We start from the raw sequence: 6,058 nt of genomic DNA, 5'->3' as shown, positions 1-6,058 counted from the left end.
GGGGGGCATCATATGAGGCAGTCTGGTGACATGGCAACTCATCTAAAGCCCATGCATCACTATACCACCTACAGTGGATTATAATGTACGACTGCAAATGACAAGATTATACGACACAATAGCCACGGATGATCCATCATAGCTGCCTTTTGTGAAGGAAATGCAGTATGTATGTCAGTGTGAGGCTGCAGATTTGACTTTTAAGACCCTTTTTTTTTCTCCTCATTGAAATCATGTTTAACGCTTTGAACGACAAATCTTGTAAAAAATCTGTTTGTGCAGCTTCAAGGAAAACTGTCTCTAACTCGGTTCTTTTATGAATGAGATCTTAGCAGTTCTGCTATGTCATCATCTTGTTTGTAATCGTTCACGTGATGTTTTCAAACCTTAATTATATTTGTGACTGTTTTTAGCGCGGTGGGGTGGGGGGGAGATGCCATTTCCAGTCAACATGGAGTCGTGTTTTCAGCACAGTTTACGGCTCCTCTATGCCACTTTGGTCCTCTCATTATCTCGTCCCAGCGCCGCCGCCGCCGTCGCTGACCTCGCAACGCTGCTTTCTAGTTTCTCAGATGATGCAGTGTGCCAGCATGGGGCTTCTCTTCCCAGCGACAGAAGCCCGCTTTTTGGCAGCGGTTCACGTGAGGTGACCACCCCCCCCCTCCCTCCCTGCCCCCCCTTCTACCCCCTCTACCACCTCCTCTCCCTGCTCCCTCCCCTCCCCTTCCTCCCCCGCCAGGCTCGGCGCTTGCTATCCTGCCTCGTTGAGACAGCTCCACTGAGGCTTGCAAGATCAGCTGCCGTGCGAGCCCAGCTGAGGCTTCCGGGCACTCACGTTGCTAGATTTCATTTGTGAGTGAGCGTTTGACCTCAGGAATGAGTAGACATCCGCATGCTCATGCACGCAAACGCAGACGTACTTTACAAGCACACGGGTGCGCACGGATAAACAGCATATAAACACACAGACGTCTTTGAGCGCACAGCTTGTCCACATATTCTGCTGTGCACACACACACACACACTCACCTGTTCCCTGCCTCTCTCCTCTCTCTCTCTCTCTCTCTCTCTGTTTCACCTCATTCGCCAGCCCCGCTCGCTCTCTGGCACCCCTCCATGTCGCTCCCGCCAACCTGCTTCTAAAACATGTAACCTACACTCAGGCCCCCTCGCTCTGCTGCCGCGGGGCCCCTGACACGCCGGGCCGTAATGCTTAGTGGCACAGGCTCGCCTATCCTCCGTCCTCCACCATCACCGCAGCAGTTCTGCAGATTGCTATTTGCTGACATTGGGAATGAGATTAAAGGCGGGGGTTAGGAAAGAGGCATTCAGAGATTGAAATGCAGCGATGACAGCTATTTCTCTTGTCATCCCAAGGCAACCGAGGGCCACGGCACTGTCGGGCTGCACGCGGGCCAACGTGAGGCAACAAAGTAGATTAACCTAGAGGGGAGAGAGATGAAGCGGTGAACAAATCGCGGCCTCTGGTGCTTCAGTAGCTGCCGGTTACGCGCCTAATGTGCTCAACAGACTTATTTTCTGCTGTTAACCACTCGCTGACCTATTGTTTATGTCTTTAATTAAGTGCGAAGAACTTATCACAACTTTGTACCTTTTTATTTGCCTCACCTTTTTAAAGGTGTCACAATGAATTCATGCTGTACGAGAGCGAGGAAACACTTACTCATAAATCGAACCAACTAAAGATCCATCTGTTGTCGCCACATTTCTATTAGTTTTTTGTTTCAATCCCTTCCCTCTTACCCTGTTGTGTGTTGTTAATATTGAACCACAATATATGGAGTGGTTGAACGTGTTTTGTGTTTTTACCACCGGATCCACTGGATATTTTAATCCAAGCACAAAAACTTAAGTTGAAGTCCCAAAATGGATTTTGTGGTTCTTTTATTAGTTTTGGATAGGAGCTGTAGTTGCCGGCTTTGCCTTTGGGGTTTGCAAGGGTTGCACCAGCAGAATTGTATTCTTTAGTAACACAGTGTGAAAAGTTTGGTCTCCCACAAAAAAGTTCCTTGCGATCCTTCTTTACATGCACGATCTTTGATTTCTGACGATGTAAGATCAAATTGAGCTGCAAGTGTGCTCCCTCTCTGCCTTTCATGCTGCTTCAATATCACGGCGTGAAAAAACAAAGAAGGCAAAGACTGAGGGAAATCTGAAGCGTTCTGCCACTCAACATCCCCCATTCCCAAACAACAGCGTCTCACTGCCACTACAAATACATTAGAAATCAATTATTTATGGAACAGAGTCAGGGCCTCTTTAATCTTTTCTTTTTATCCAATTAAATTGTCTAACCATTCTAAGCCTCTATAGCTCACAGGGAATGCGCTTTTAAAAAAAAAAAAAAAAAGAAAAGAAGAAAAGAGTTTTTCTTCAGTCCTTCTTTTGACTTTCGATGTAACAGAGAAGAGACACTTCTGAGAGTTAAAGAATGAAAGGAAAGAAAGTGAGTAAAGTGTAAATGAACTCCCCCTCCCGCCCTGTCACCGTTGGATTGGTTCTACAGGAACTATTTGAAGTTTTGATATTAAGACTCTGGTTCCATTCCCCGCGCAAAGGGACGCTGGGGAGCGGTGAGGCCTTTCATGCTTCCTTCATGCCCAGCTGAAATAGTTCGAAAGTATTTGGGATCATCTCCACGGGGGTAAATACGATGTTGCTTCAATTGCTGTCCTGTATTATTCAAGAAGTCAATTGAAGTAGTGTCTCAAAATTGAAAATGCTTACTTCTGATGCCGACGTGTGAAATTATTGATGTGAAGCATTGTAAAACACTCGGCACGTCTCTCTATTATCATACAGTAAGACTGTTAGAGGCGGGAAAAAAAAACCTTCACATTTTCACACTTTGTGGAATCGTTTTCATACAACACCGTGAAACACACATTTTAATTGATTTATTGTTTCATTCATGAAGCAAAGATGAAAAACCAGTTCTCCAGTTCCACCTTCTCCAACGTGAAAATTATGTTGTATAATAATATAAAGAAAGACAGATAACTGAATGAAAATAGAGATGAAACAATTGGTCGAGGGACAAAAAAATTAATCTGCAACAATTTCGATAATCAATTAGTGGCTCAAGTCAAGATTCTCAGGTTTTAACTTCTCTAATGTGAGAATTTGCTGCTTCTCTGGGTGAAGTTGACTCTTGTCATGAAGACGTCACCGTGTGCCCTGGAAACTCTGATGCCATTATTCACTCTTCTCTTACATTTTAAAGACAGAACAATTTAATCAGCCAGAGTCGTTTATAATGAAACTCTTAAGTTCAGTGGCCACTTTAGTTAGTTACACCTGTACAGGTAAACACATATGATGCCTGTATTTGTTTAGTTTTTTTATTTGTGGAAGTCTCAGTTCAGTTGTGTGTTTCAGCTTTGAGCTCATAGTTAGTGGTGTTGTACCAGAGGACATTAATTTAAAGTATTTAAAGTATCAATGTTTCTAATGTGTGTATTTCTAATATATACAATGTGAGTGGGAAGCGTCGTCACTCAGTGCAACCATACGTTTTATAGACCGATCAGTTAATTTATTAATCCAGTAAATAACCAGCAGTTTGATGGATGATAAAGGATCGTTGTTAGTTGCAGCAATAAATGAAAGTAATCACAATCCGCAGCCTCGATTCAATTACATTTTTATTTTAAATCCTGAAACATAGTGCAACTGATTGAATCTTGTCCGATCACATGTGATATTAATAATCTCTCACGTATACGACACATACACGGTATCCTCTGTATCCCCATTGGAGCCCGTCACCGCCAACGCTCGGCAGCAGAGATCATAGCGTCATGTCTGACGTGACATACGCTGTGTAACGACATGTCATGTTAACGACGTTTAACTCTCAGCACCTTTTTAAACTCTTCATCTTATTATTTAGCAGTGTTTAACATTTTGGGACATTTAGAGGTGGAGGAGCAAACAGCTGCAACCAGCCTCAGATCTGCTGCTCTTTGTTTCAGGATGGCGTGCGTGTGTGTGTATGTATGTGCGTGCGTGGTGTGTGTGTGTGTGTGTGTGTGGGCTGCTGATTTGTACACGCAGCATGGCATGACATGTCTGTTGGTATGCGTACAGTATATGATACATGTGTCTATGTTTGTATATATTCCTCTACATGTGTGGCGTGTCTGGCTCAAAGAGATACTTTTTTCATTGTGTGTGCGTGTGTGTGTGTTTGTGCGCGCATGCGTGTGTGTGTGTGCGTGTGTGTTGGGGTAAAACTGTGTACACTGTAAGCACAGTCGTGCACAAATAGCTCCTGAGGGCCCCTGCGATCACAGACTGCCAAAAGGAAAAGGATTTCCGAGAGGTTTCCTTCTCGCTATTTAAAGTGGGAGCCCTGTGGGACATGTCTGGCATTCTCATCCACTCACTGAAGATGGCCTGTGATCTGAAGCCACTAACAGGCTCAGCGTGCTCCGTCTCTGTCTCTCGCTCACTCTCTCTCCCTTTCTCTTTCCCTCTGGCTCTCTGAAGTGATTACCCTGCTTGTGATTCCACTGACACCCACATGTCCCCCCGAGACGTGCCTTCGCTAGTTTGTTTAATCTGCCTCCCTGTACAGTAGGTAACACAGCCATAATTGAGGTGTGGATGGAGCTGTGCGAGCAGATGAAACCGATACCAGGTTTTATGAAAACTTGCGTGCGCTATGAGTCGACGCGGATGACGGCAGATGTTGAATTAAAGTACGAAATGTCTTCAACGGCAACTCTTTGTTTTTCTAAATGTCTCCCGAGTCAATAAACGGCGACTCTCGTCATAATAAAAGAAAAAGTCACAAATATCAGCGCGCCGATGAGGATTTCCAAATGTTGCTGGAAAAGTTGTGGCTCCAGTCATTCTTTAAGCAACTTCTCTCAGTTTCCAGTGAAGCTGCTGATAAGATAATGAGTTATCTGAGATTAGAATACCATTAGCGAGCCTCGCAGTCAAGCAGATATTTGATCTCAACAACATATGACTTCCAAAGTTGCGCTGATACCTGAGACAGATTCCGCTTTACACTCCGTTTGAATTTTTTGATATGAAAACAGTAAGTGGAACTGTGAAAATGCAAGCATCAGATACTCTATCTCCCCCGGTTAGTGTCTCGCCTCTGTCTGTAACACGCTTGAACCGCTCTGTTCAGAACATACAGAGTGTCAATCATCGCCAAAATCAGCCTTTAGATGAAGCAAAAAATGAAAAAGGAACAAAAAAAAAATGATCCATAGAACTGAACTTGAATTAATTAAATATACTATATCATACTCCCTCAGAGAGATTGCATCTGTCCTCAGATGTGTAAAAAATAAAACATTCTCAGATATCTTTTTAAACCCTATTATTGTAAGATACCAGTAATTAAATTGACAGTGTTATTAATTGGGTTGAAGATAACTTGCATTGAGTCGAGGACATCTTAAACTCAATTAAAGATATCTCCAACTCAATTAAAGATATCCAAATGCCATGTCCCGCAATATGCAATCAGGCTTTTCCTGGCGCAATAGTATCAGTTCACTTGTGCCCCTTTTACAAAGACTTAGTTGTTCTTCTAAAGTTTTCTTTTTATCATTTAAAGCTTGACTTTTTTGAAATAGATGTCACACTTTGGTGATGTCTATAGCCTTTTTAATGTGGCATAATTATAGTATTTAATCCTTCCTTATCCAGTGTTTGAAATAGAAATGAAGATTAGACACTTCTGACATCAGGAAATGAGGCATTTAAAGGGATAGTTCATCCTTTTTTTTTGGGGGGGGGGGGGGGGGGGGGCAGTTCACTCTGTGGATCCTGTGGTCGAGCAGTCCGAGCGAGACAGACAGACAGAGACAGACGGACGGACGTGAACATTAGTAAATGGAGAAAGGAGATTTAAGAATTCAGAATAGCACTAAAAATGAATATGCACTTTACACAACGTGATTTAAACCTTTTATTCTATTATTTCTGATGCTTATTTTGCCTAAATAAAACATCAATCAACAGCAAGTTGATACTAACAATCAATTAAAAATGAGTCATTTATAAAGAAAGT

The 6,058-nt window shown here is 42.9% G+C and overlaps 1 protein-coding gene across 5 annotated transcripts in view; it reads left to right on the top strand.

Moving 5' to 3' along the window:
• lpp (LIM domain containing preferred translocation partner in lipoma) overlaps positions 1-6,058 on the top strand; it is a 142,670-nt gene that overhangs the window by 109,576 nt on the left and 27,036 nt on the right. The gene's annotated exons all lie outside the window — the stretch shown is intronic.

This window comes from Seriola lalandi, unplaced genomic scaffold (assembly GCF_002814215.2).
Source record: "Seriola lalandi dorsalis isolate HSWRI2012SDOR001 ecotype SW California unplaced genomic scaffold, Sedor1 jcf7180002054797, whole genome shotgun sequence".
Lineage (NCBI taxonomy): Eukaryota > Metazoa > Chordata > Actinopteri > Carangiformes > Carangidae > Seriola > Seriola lalandi.
Note: the sequence above shows the minus strand (reverse complement) of the source record. Positions and strands in the feature narration are given on the sequence as shown.